Source organism: Danio rerio, chromosome 4, assembly GCF_052040795.2.
Source record: "Danio rerio strain M-AB ecotype USA chromosome 4, GRCz13ab, whole genome shotgun sequence".
NCBI lineage: Eukaryota > Metazoa > Chordata > Actinopteri > Cypriniformes > Danionidae > Danio > Danio rerio.
Genome location: NC_141024.2, coordinates 6631325 through 6645050, shown reverse-complemented (window position 1 = coordinate 6645050; position 13726 = coordinate 6631325). Strand labels below are relative to the sequence as shown.

The following is a 13726-nucleotide window of genomic DNA, read 5'->3' as shown; positions in this document are numbered from 1 at the left end:
CATGCATATCAGCCTGTTGTTGGAGACCCCCAAAACCAAAATATGACATTTTATAATGCAAAATAGGGGCTCTTTAAATGCTATACTTTACTCATTTATCTTGACTTTTAAATGCATTTAAACAATATACATTATTAATGAATATATTATAAATTTTGTGATTTTTTTATTTATTTTTTTATTTGTTCTGTTATTGTAATTTTTTATTTATTTATTTTTTATTTTACCAAGATAGTCTCATCTAGATACAAGATTTCTTGTATGGCTAGAAAAATGGCAGCACAAAAAAAATCAAAACATTAAAACGGACAAATTGGCTCTGTTCTCACATGACAAATACATAATAGAAGGAAATAATCAATCAAAACAAGTGCATGTATCTTTTAAAGTAGACTGTATTAAATATGACTTGTAAATATGATTTAATATTATTATATTTTGGTTAAAAAGATGGCGTACTTTTAGCAAATCATTATTGTTAAACACTAAACCATCGAAAAACACTTTTCCACCATTGAGAACATCCTAAAAATGACTTTTCCCCTAGTTTGCTTTCCATCTATTTTGCTATAAAACTCCTTAAAAACACACACTATATAGTCACTTCTCAGTATGAACTGCAGTCATTGTGTGTGTGTTTTTTGGTCCAGGTTCAGTGGTCTCCTGTTGTGTGCGAGGTGTGAAAGGCACTGCACACTTCTTGAGGAGTTGAGGACAGACTGAGACTCTGTACTGCTGAACAGCTGTCATTCCCTGCTCACTGTCACACGCCTGCACTTCTGGCAGCTCCACCGCCATCAGCAGCGTTTATTTATCTGACGAGGAGAAACAAGAGCTCCAATAACACCAGGAGCGGATGATGGTGAGTGATGTACAGTAACAGTGTGTGAAATACTTGTCATTTCATGCCTGAATAAAACAGTGTTTTAGTGCATCAAAGCAGCACTGTTGATCACTTAACATGTCATGGTTATAATGAAATGAGACTAAGTGGTTTCATTCGCTTATCCAGCGATTCAGTCCATCCACTCATCGCCTCACAAATATATAGTCCAACCATCGTCAAACCCATACATCTATCCATCCATCCATCCATCCATCCATCCATTCATCCATCCATCCTACAATTTCTACTACTACTATTACGATTACTAAAGATAATAATAATAATAATAATAATAAATATAGCTGCAAGCAGCAATTAAGGGGCCAAGCAGTCAAGAGCCATACTGAGCAAAGCAGTCCAGAGGCCAAAAGCAAGTATTGACATGAATTTCACATTATTTGGTCATCATGGTCTGAAAATAATAATTAATTCATTCATTTTTTCTACTCTGAGCTCCTCCCGGGTGACAGAGCTCCTTGCCCCATCTATAACGGTGTACGTATTTCGGCCGATTGTATTCGATTGTATCTTGTCCTTTCATTCATGACCTAAATCTCATGACCATATGTGAGAGTAGGAACGTAGATTGAGTAGTAAATCGAGAGCTTTGCATTTCGGCTCGGCTCCTTCTTTACCACAACGGACCGGTACATCCCGGTACGCTACTGTTGCCCCTGAACCAATCCGCCTGTCAATCTCACGTTCTATCCTTCCCTCACTCGTGAACAAAACCCAGAGTTACTTGAACTCCTCCATCTGGGGTAAGGACTTTCCTCTAACCTGGAGATGCCAAACCACTTTTTTTCCCAGTGTAGCACCATGGCCTCGGACTTGGAGGTGCTGATTCCCATCCCAGCGGCATCACACTCGCAGCGAACCACCCTAGTTATTGCTGAAGATCCATGTTTGATGAAGCCAACAGAACATCATCGTCTGGGGATAACAGAGATGAGATCCTTGGGTCCCCGAACCAGACCCCCTCCAGCCCAAGGCTACGCTTTGAAATTCTATCCATAAAAATTATGAACAGAATTAGTGACAAATGGCAGCCCTGCCGGAGTCTAACAAGTCTGACTTATTGCCGGCAATGCAAACCAAGATCCTACTCTGTTCATACAGGGGCAATACTGCCTCTGACACCATATTCCCAGAGCACCCTCCACAGAATGCCACGAGGGATACGTATTAATAATAATAATAATAATAATAATAATAATAATAATAATAATAATAATAATAATTGTTGTTAATTATATTTCTTCTCGTTTATATTTTACATATCTCTTGTAATGTATATAATTATTGTGATTAAAATTATTATCTGTAACTAGTTATCTTATATCAATTTTATACGTTGTTTTTGTTCATTAATCTCTTATGTATATCTTCTTTTCTTATTTTTATTATTAGATCAAATTATTATTATTATTATTATTATTAATATTATTATTATTATGTGTCAGTATTGATTATTATTAAGCATTTGTCAATGTTATGTCCATCATGTCCACCGCGTGTTGTTGTTGTTGTTCTTATATATTTATAACTTCTGAAGTATATATTCTTCTGTTCTTCTTATTTTTTTAATAAATTAACTTATTATTATTATTATTATTATTATTATTGCTGCTGTCATTGGTTATGCTTATTTATAACTATTTTACAACTATATTATTATTATTAATCAAATACTTAGATATAGGTCTTGTGAACAGAACGACCATTAATTGTTACATTGAATATTGATTCATCACGTACTCTTTATGGTTTGTTTTAGTTGTATTGATTACAGCAGTATTACCTGAAAGCCATATTTTTGACTTGAGCCTGAAATGTCAACTTTAGTAGTCTGTCCGTTGTTTAACTTCCGCTGGATCGCTTACAGCATTCACGCAGAGATTCTCAGACCGCCATCTCTTCGTTGATGTGTCTTCAAAAAAGCAGCAGAGGGAACGAAAGAATAGAGGGAGGAGGTGCAAAGAAGAGGAGGAGGAGGTAAAAATAAATTGCATTCCCCTCCTAACAGGGAGCCTTCACTAATTATGCTGTTTGAGTCCTCACAGAAGCCAAGTCTTCTAAATAGACCTGTGCTCGGTGAACCCTGAGTCGGGGGGTTCCTAGCGGTGCCCAGCCGGGCTCGACTGCCCTACTTCCTGTCGTTAATTATCTTTTGTTTGCCCTTGATAATCCGCGGCCCGCCGTGCCCGTAATGAAAGCTCTGAATCACCGCTAAGTGTAAAAAACAATGGCATTGTCATTACCACATCATCAGCGCATTATAAATAATGAATGAAACGTGCATTAGGCAGACAGAGGGAGAGTTTATGAAAATGACTTGTGAGAATAGATTAAATTACAACTATTATTACTTTTCCTTTTGATGTAGTGCATCAGAGTAATTACAAAATTGTATAAAAAGGGATTCTATTCTCCGGGAGCGATATAAAAATCAAATTTATGTTACGAGGGAATTGTGTCTGGAGTTGACAGTACTTAATGTATTATTTTAAATAACATTTTCTTAAAAACATCCCTTTCACATTCAGAAGGACATCATTAGGATGAGAATAAAGCATTCATTTTCCACTTGGCCAAACGTGAATGCCATCCGCGTGCGCTTGTGTGTGTGTGTGTGTGTGTGTGTGTGTGTGTGTGTGTGTGTGTGTGTGTATACATGCGTGGCAGCGAATAAAACCCTCGGCGTGATAAGCAGCCATTAAACATCGGCCTGCTACATTCTCATCCCTGATTTTGCTTTACGAGCTTCATAAATCTGTCAGCAAACTTATCAAGTCACAACGAGAGACTGTGTTGGGCCATTAGTTTGCCATCGCCACCTTGTCTTTTTGGTGGCAAATTCACCTGGGTGGGTACTGGTTATGGATTAGTGTTTCATAAATCTGATTTTGATTTGCAGTGCCCTGGTACAGATTCAAAACTGACTGAAAGTCAACACTCCTATCAGAAATGCCAAACTTGTATTACCACCAGTCTAATGGACTGGTCATACTAATACTGTATATTCTCAATGCTCACGGAGGACTCTGAAGGTATCTTGTGGTACACCTTCAAAAAGAAAGGTTCCTTATTGGCATAAATTATTAAAGAAGAAGGGAAATTTTTTATTTATTTTTGGCATTGATTCCCATAAAGAAGGGAAGGATTGATTACTGAACTAGTCATGATTTTCCTGCTGAAGACCCTATTTGGAACCTTTATTTTATAGAGTGTCTCTGGCTCCAAGGTGTTCACACAATGTCCTTCGAGTCATGTAGTTTGCAATGTGGTGCTACCCAGTGTTTAATTTATGCCGGAACACACCGGATCCGGATCCAGCACCTCTGAAATCTGATCTGGCACCTCATTTTACCGATTCCCCTACTCACCCGCCCTCCCCCCCTCGTCTGCTGTTCACTTTTACTTTGTTCCGCGACTCTCCAACCCTCTGCACTTTCGTCTGCAACAACCGACTCCCACCCCGACTGTTACGTCAGCAACACCCCTCTGCTATCCAACGGCTCTCTACCCCACTACCCCCACCCCCTCTTCACTTTCCTGCGTAACACCTCTACATCCTCGGGTAGTATGGTGGATCTGTCCCCCGATCTGTTCCAGGACCTTGCGATTTACAAATTAAGCACTAGTGCTAATGTAAAGTCAAAGTTGTTAGTCCAGCACATCCTATAGATGCTCTGTTGGATTTGGAGGCCAGAGTAACTTCGTGGTCTTTTAATCACGTTCTGCAAAACCTTTCTAAACATTTTGTGCTGTGTGACATGGTGCTTTATCCTGATGAAAATGGCCACCTCCACAAGGGAACATCATTGTCATTGCTGATCTGCATGTATGCATATATGGGTTGGTAGCACGCCCACTGAAGCTAAGCAGGGCTGCACCCGGTTAATACCTGAATGGTAGACCACATAGGAAAGCTAGGTTGATGCTGGAAGAGGTGTTAGTGAGGCCAGCAGGGGGCACTCAACCTGCAGTCTGTGAGGGCCCTAATGCTCCAGTATATCGATAGGGACTTTTTCGAATGGGGCGTTAAACCGAGGTCTCTGTGTGGTTGTTAAAAATCCCAGGATGTCCTTTTAACCCTGGCATCCTGCCCAAATCTACCCACTGGCCTCTGTCCATCATGGCCTCCTAACCTTCCCCTTATCATAACTGGCTTCACCACTCTGTCTCCTCTCCACCAATCAGCTAGTGTATGGTGTGCGGTCTGGTGCTATATGGCTGTCGTTACGTCATACAGGTGGATGCTGCACACTGGCGGTGGATGAGGAGATCCCCTCCAATGTGTAAAGCACTTTGAGTGTCCAGAAAGCACTATATAAATGTAAGGAATTATTATTTTTAATTTTATTATTACAGTCATGTCAAGTTCAACTCCGATGGCCCCAGGATTTCCCAACAGAACTATAAACATCAGAAAATCCAATTCTGATGCCCATTGTAGACGCATTCAATAGTGGACTGTGGTCATCATAAGCACCCTGTTTGTTTTGTGGCTGTGCAGCCTCATCTACAGGACACACTGTTTGTAAAGACCCATTCCTCACATAAACACAATAGAGATTTTGTGCAACCACAGTTGACCTGGTCCCAGATCCCAAATAATATCCTACCCATTTTCAATTCAGTTCAGTTCAATTCATCTTTATTTCTATAGCACTTTTACAATGTAGATTGTGTCCAAGCAGCTTAATATAGAAGTTCTAGTCAAATGAAATTGAAATCCAGTTTTCAGAGTTGAAGTTCAGGTTAGTTCAGTTCAGTGTGGTTTAATTTTCACTGCTGAAAATCCGAACAAATCCATTGATACGCAGCTCCACAAGTCTCAAACAATGCAAGCCAGTGGCGACAGCAACATGGTGTTCCTTTGGCTTTATAATTATGGGAATCACTTTAAGTGTGACATTCTACCTCTAGGATTGTGATATGAAGAATTCCTGGCGCTACATATCATTTAATCACTTTGGTTCATGGATGATTACAAGCTAAGGAACCATTTTTACCCCATTTCCACCAGTATTGGTTCAGACTGTGGTCCGAACTGTAACCCTGGCCATGAAACAGGAAAAGTGGTTTTTAACTTGCACCGATACATTGCTGGGTTAGGAGTAAATATTGCTTGCATCATGGGCTAAGGGGGTTACCATGACCAACAAAATGAACAGAAACAGTTTAACCATTTTCGAAAGAGCAGCAGAAAATAATCCTGTACATATTATTTATTCTAATCTCGGTTTATTCAAAGTTCGTTTTTTTTTGCAAACACATCGTTTTCCCTTATATTCCCTCTCTATGAAATTGCGGCAGGCTGCATGAACACATAATTCTCTCATAATCTCCATCTAGACAAATCACCGCACTTTGGATTTGATTTGATGAATGCTGATGCACGTTACTGACATTAATAGCAATGGATATTTGTGTTCCTTGGAAAGTTAAGATGCGTGCAGTAATGTTAGAGTTGGCTTTTTGTTGGGTCTCTAGCTGGCGGAGAAGCAAAGCAGATCTTAGAGAACTCACCAGATGAACCAGCAATAGTACTGGCTCAGAACTAGCACCTGGTCTGTGCTGAAGTTTGAACCTCACTCTCATAAGCACCCTTCTGAAAGCAGAAATGGTCATTGTCAAATATCTACGCAAATGCTCAAGGAAGAAACAGGACTCACTGAACCAAAACCTCCTCCACTCCAACCATCCGAATGTCCTGTCCATGCTCGCACATTGTAGGCATCTTGAAGAGTGGTCATCATAGGCCCTTTGATTGACCTACGTCTACAGAGCCCTGCTGTGGCACTCTACACCAGTTTGTTAGCAGTTTGTAGTTTGATATTTGCACTGCAAAACACTGACTTACCAGAAATACTCTGAGCCAGTTACTTTGACATTGCAATTTGGCCCTTGTCAAAGTCACTCAGATCTTGATTCCTGCCCATATCTCCTGCATCCATTACAAGCCAAACTGATGGTTTGCTTACCATCTAATCTATCCAGACCTTAATATATGGCCTTGTTAGACGATGATCAACCGCATTGATGCTGTGGCGCATCAGTGTATATCTGTGTTTCAAATATCCTTACATCTGTGTGAGGCAAATGAGATGACAATCCCGCATTTGTCCATGGAAGTTTTCAAACTGTGGAAATGATGTTATTACTGCTCCGCTGCATTGTGCGGCTGTAATGTGCTATTTGCCATGCCAGGCCTGGGTTTTGCAGATGGAAATTAAAGGGAGAAAATTGCTACTAACTACTCAATTACAGCGCTTGATGGTTACGCTGACCTCGGTTGGCAGCAATGGCAACACCGGGCCAATCATGTGGCCCAGATGGCATTAAATTAGAATAGGAAAAGAGGACGATTGCACATATTCATCGCACAAAAGACATTTGAATTACCTCGGACGCTTCGGCTTGATATCGAACAATTAAGTGCAGTGATAGGATTTTATGGGACAGTTTAGAGGCAACGTGCATACAGGAATCACAGCACAGTGGAGAATTGGCCTTAGATTTCAAATCTGTCAATTAAGGAGCTTCTTATCATTCCCCAGCGGGAAACACCAGTGTTTATTTACAGTTTATTTAATAGCTTTATTTTCAGTCTCTATGTATTTGAAGTAATTAGGCAAGAAAGGAGCTTAAATATATCAAAAGGTGTCTCATAAGAAACCTGTGCATCATACATAGCAGATAACCCAAGAGATGGGCGCCAAACTTATTTTCATTTAAATCAATTATAGATCTTGAGTATTGAATTGCTTCTTTCTGGAGCTGGCAGTTGTTTGTGTTCCACCTTTAGTGTTGATTACATCACCATGTGTGTACATAGCATATATTATTTATATCGAAATTCTGCACGGAAGGATTTACAATTACCGAAGGCACTGGACTGATTAATTCCATTGAGCTGTAGTGTTTCTGCCGAGCGAAAGCCATCATTTGAAGTCATTTTCTCTGAAGTCTCATCTCTTTACGTTGATGAGGTGACTTTGTGATAAGTGTTATGATTTTGATATTGTTCTTTACTTGCGTGTCTTCTCTCATCGTTCCAGTTTGTGAACAATACTTCATCATTAGAAGAAAAATGACTTGTGGTGAAATCCAAAAACAACTGGTGTGTTCACAAAATATATACATTTTTGTTTTATGCCTTATTGAATTCCGTTAATTAGGTGGCATGTTTGAAAGCACGTTTATTGATTCTATTTTGTTTTTTAATTATATGTAATAATGTTTTTTATATGGAATGCCTTTAAAATACTTGTATATACTACAATTGCTAGCCACTTTATTAGGTATACCTGTCCAACTGCTCTGTAACGCAAATTTCTAAATAGTAGGGCCAGACGGAATCTGCTGACGTTTTTTACTATTTCTGCTGAGAAGTTTGAAAGAATTATTGCAGAATTATTTTGGGAGTATCATAACTAAAAACTTAATTTATAAAATAAAAAAATAATATTTTTTTAACTTTTATTTAATGTTTAAAATGCAAATCCAATTTATTCACTTTATTTGGATTAGATTTACACACATTTACTCAAGTAAATTAACAGAATTAATTGTGGGCTAAAAATCTGGGGAAATCTGCGGAAAATCTGCAGAATTCTACGTGCGCTGATTGCGTGTAGGCCTACAGCCAGTAACATGACAGCAACTCAATGCATTTAGGCATGTAGACATGGTCAAGACGATCTGCTGCAGTCCAAACTGAGCATCATAATGGGGAAGAACAGGAAACTGAGGCTACAATTTGCACAGGCTCACCAAAATTGGACAATAGAAGATTGGAGAAATGTTGCCTGGTCTAATGAGTCTCTATTTCTGCTGCCACTTTCGAATGGTAGGGTCAGAATTTGGCATCAGCAACATGAAAGCATGGATCCATCCTGCCTTGTATCAATGGTTCAGGCTGGTAGTGGTGTAATGGTGTGGCACACTTTGGACGCATTAGTACCACAATGTACCCATCTTTTGATGGCTACTTCCAGCAGGATAGCATACAGCATGAATCATCTCAGACTGGTTTCTTGAACATGACAATGAGTTCACTGTACTCAAATGGCCTCCACAGTCACTAGACCTCCAATACAGCACCTTTGGGATGAAGTGGAACGGGAGAGTGGCATCATGGATGTTCAGTCGACAAATCTGCAGCAACTGCGTGATGCTATCATGTCAATATGGACAAAAATCTCTGAGGAATATTTACAAAACCTAGTTGAATCTATGCCACGGAGGGTCAAGGCAGTTCTAAAGGCAAAAGAGGGTCCAACCCGGAATTAGTAAGGTGTACCTAATAAAGTGGCCAATGAGTAATATCATATATATGAACACTTTTTATATATGCCTATGTATTTAAATGTATATCTTTTTATTTTTCTATTTGTTTTATTATTTTTATGATTTATTTTACTTGATAAAACATCTTGCAAGGCAGTAAAATCATCGTACTCTGCATAATCTCTATAGCACTAAGACAAAGTTATCAAGCCCCTGTATCTGCGTTGTAAGCATTACTCATATAAAATGTCTTATGATTGATAGTTTATGCAGTAAAGATCGCATCAGTAATAAATCTCGACTGATGTAACTGGACAATCTCTTTAAACCTGTACAATGCTGGGTCATTACAGGCCTCCGGTCCACCTGAAAAGCTTTGACTCTTTGTTTGTCCGGTGCTCTGGTTCTATGGATTGCATTCAGCTGTAATTCCAGGCAGCCACTAAACCCAGCCGGAGTCAATAGCCCATAAGTCTCTTGTTTATCACCAGATCAATTGCTCCACTTCACAAGGGAAGGCGAAGACTAATTGTTTTAGGAATAATCTCTCTTTGTGCGTGCGGATATGGCATTGACTTGCAGAAATGGAAAACGATTTTCACCTCTCGAACCAGATGAGAAGGCGCACTTCTGTTTGTGTGTGCAAGCATGTTTATAAGTCATGAAAACACCCTTGAGTTTTACGAGTTTGCTCATCATTTAGACCCATATTATGCAACCTTTGGCCAAGTTTTTAACCTCAGATCTTTTAAAAATGGCCCAGTTTGTTCCAATATTAGTCACTGAACTATGTTGCCGTAACTAGCTGGATGTTTTCACTCATTTCATGTGAAAAGAAGGCCAGTGTGGCTGAACTATAAGGACCTGCAGGTGAATGCGTCTCTTTTGGGATCAATTACTTGGGATCTTTTAAAAAGAAACCTGTCTGTGCATTTTTTGCTTTAAAAACACACAACCTTTGCTACGGTTATGTCTGGCTTCCACATTACTCTGGAGACGTTTGGAGACACTGAAAACCCTAAGTGTTAAGGCGAAGTGTTTCAGTGTATATGCACCAAATCATAGACTTTTAAAAGCTAAGGGTCATCTGCCTACATTCACTCACTGATTGACTATTCTAGATCATTCCATATCAAATTCTAATTGAGTAAGGCTCTGGGACAACAGAGGTGAGCATCCACATGCAGTTTATTTATGAGAATAGTCAGGCAGGTAACAGTCAAAACAGGAGCAGACAGCAAATCCAAAAGCATAGTCAAAAGCAAGCAAATGGTCACATTGTGGGTTTCAAACAAGCCTGAAGGACTATTAGTTTGATCAGGTGTGTTTAATTAGGGTTGGAACTGTGCAGAGCTGTGGCCCTCCCAAGAACCCAGTTTGACCCCTGTGCTCTAAAAGGTGCAAAATACAAAATATTAAATATAACAAGATCTTTGCTATACAAACAAACACAGAAAAACAGAAGGGTTTCTAATAAAGTGCCTGGTGCATAGAGAGGAAAGAGTGTATCTTGCAGGTGGTTGGTCAAATCCACTCATCTGCATGGAGCCCACTCAGAACTACACAATAGTGGTGAGGATCCACATACAGTTTATATAAGAGAATAGTCAGGCAGGCAACGGTCAAAACTGGGGCAAACAAGAGGATATAGGAAACCCAAGAGCGTAGGCAAAAGCAGGCAAATGGTCAGGTGGCAAAACAACAGGAAGAATGAACAAAACAAAGGTCAAAAACATTTGTAGGCATAGGTATATATATATATTTTTTAATGTTTACAGTATTGTTTTTTGAATTACAGTATATGTACAGTATGTTGTTTGTAACGATTTTTCCTATGTTTTTATATTCATTCTCCATTTCTGAACACAGGTAACATTGAACTATATTGAATAACATTTATATAGTGTTTTTAAATTAAATTAGCTACGTTCACCAGCATGGACCATGCCAAACTTTGAGCTATACTTTATTATAGGGATGAAGGGGGTAGTTAGTGAACAGTTGGATGAAGGGGAAGGGAAGTAAGAGGATAAGCAGTGAACAGGTAGGTAGGTTGATTGGGCGCCCTACGATGACGCCCAGAGACTAAGAGTGGGGGTACCGTTTCTGCAAAATTTTTGGTAGAGTGATTGGACCCCCAAATTCAAACTAGGTGTGAAGAGAGGGTTACAGGATTGTGAATGAGAAGCGAGTAATAGAGGGAGGGTGGGTTCAAAAGAACGAAAAGAACAGTGCTAGAGAACTAGTCTGCCTTAAATAAGTTTTATGGAGTAGGTGATTGGTTAAGGAGACAAAGTGAGACGCCAAACCTTTGTTAACAAGTTAACTCCATTTTAGCTTCTGACCTGCATTTCTAGACATGTGATGTGAACTTACCTATAATATCAGTATAGACAATGGTAAATTAAAATGCTGTCTTCAAACAAGCACTCACTAGTGTTAATGCATCCTAAAACTCTGCATGGCACTCAGATATATCCTATGTTTGGCGTTCATGGCCTTAGCAGGGCTATTTATTACCATATAATATTTAAAGGTCAGTTACTGTTCTACATAGGCACTCTATTAGATGGAGGTCAGCTAGGGCATGTGTATTGTTTCATTGCAAGCATAAAATTGAGCGTTTTTGCTCTTTGCTTTCACAACATTAACATTGCATGGCCACGTTCTCTCAGGGGGAAATCCGAAAAGCACTGTTGATTTTGCATCCAAATGTTGGCTTAGATATACAGTAATACTCTCATATTGTAATGCATTTAGTTCATCGTGGCTTAGGGACTTTCTTTTTTTTTTTTATACACCGTGTAGAGAACCTTGGGAAGGCGTCTCTATTGGCAAATCATTGGAGAACGCGCACAAAAGAGAAGGTAGCATGTTCAACATAGCCACTGATCAAAGAGGCCGGAGGCTGGTGGAGATGGAACGGCTCTCCTCCATGGATAATACTGTATTATAGTGTATTAAACAAAACCAGTGAAGGAGCAGAGGAATCCCGCCAGTGCTTTCAGAAGTGCTAAATGCTGGGTCCCAGTAGAGTCTATTAGACCCCCATCCTGCACTGGTACAGCATTGTAGAGAGAGCGAGTGAGAGAGAAAGAGATATCTCACTTTGTGTCTTCCTGGAACTGTATTTAAGCTCCATATTGAAGGACTAAGGTGTTTCACAGACACTGCTGGAGCTAATAAAAGGAGTAATGTCAGATTTGCCATTGCCACGTTGTTCACATTTTTCTTTCTGGGCGCAGTTTATTTGGTCACACTTCACAATAAGCTTTCATTAGTTTAATTTTAGTTCATGTATTTACTAACATGAACTAATTATGAACAATACTTGTATACCATTTAGTGATCATAGTTCAGCATTTACTGATGCATTTTAATATTCAAATGCATGCTTAACATCATGTGCTGTCAATGAATAATTGTATTTTCATTAGCTAATCTAAACTAACATGAACAAATACTGTATTGTTCATTGTTTGTTCATGATAGTAAATACATTAATTATATTAACTAATTCAAGCTTATTGTAAAGTGTTACCGTTTATTTTGTAGCATTGTTTTATCATAAATTAGGGTTTCTTGCATGGTGGCTTGTTATAATGGACAGTGTCCTGCATTGTACATGCTGGAAACATTTTCTGAATCTATGCAAGTTTGACATGCATATAGTAGTAGTTTTTTTCCATTTTATTTTATTTAGTTAAATCACAGTTTGTCAACATTTTTGTAGCTTTTTATGTAATTGGTATGAAGATTATTATGCAAATTACATAAAGCTAGTTAAGGCAATATTATCAGCCCTCCTGTGATTTATTATTATTTATTATAATAAAAAATATATTATATAGAAATACTTAAATTATATATATATATATATATATATATATATATATATATATATATATATATATATATATATATATATATATATATGTATATATATATATATTAAGTGATATTTATTAGAGGAAATTGTATATCTTAAATATTATTTTCTTTTAGTTTATCTATTTCTTACAATTAGAGGAATTATAGACAAAAAAATTAAGGTCAATATTATTAGCCCTCTTAAAAAAATCTTTTTTATTAATTGCCTACAGAGCAAATAACAATAATAATAATAATAACAATGATAATAATAATGCTTTACATTTCTCCTCATCCACCATCACTAACAACCTGCCTAATTATTACTTATATCTTGGCAAATAACTTTGTAAAATATCATGCATTGTTATCATGGCATAGAAAATATATTAGTTATTAGAAATTAAATATTAAAACTATTATGTTTTGAAAATATTTAAACCAGATATATTAATAATAGTGACCAGGCCTACCTCATCATTCTTGACCATTTTTTAGTCAGGTCGGTTTCTTTACTCAACTCAGCAATTCTTTAATTTCTATAAATCACATCATGCAACTTGAATCAACCATTCACATTTAGGGCCAATCCCAATTCTATTTTTGTACCCCTACCCCTTGGCCCTTGAAACAGAGTGTGAAGGGGACTTCAAAATTTACTATTAAGAAATG

At 38.1% G+C, this 13726-nt stretch overlaps 1 protein-coding gene across 3 annotated transcripts in view; it reads left to right on the top strand.

Annotated features, from left to right (window-relative positions):
• Positions 1-13726, top strand: part of mdfic (MyoD family inhibitor domain containing) — a 257224-nt gene that overhangs the window by 196548 nt on the left and 46950 nt on the right. For 2 of the 3 annotated variants that reach the window (XM_087245593.2, XM_088649597.1), the window contains one exon: positions 651-862. The gene's annotated coding sequence lies outside the window, so the exon portion shown is untranslated. Of the gene's footprint in view, positions 1-650; positions 863-2771; positions 2882-13726 lie in introns of all 3 variants that reach the window. The other variant, XM_088649596.1, reaches the window with a different exon arrangement.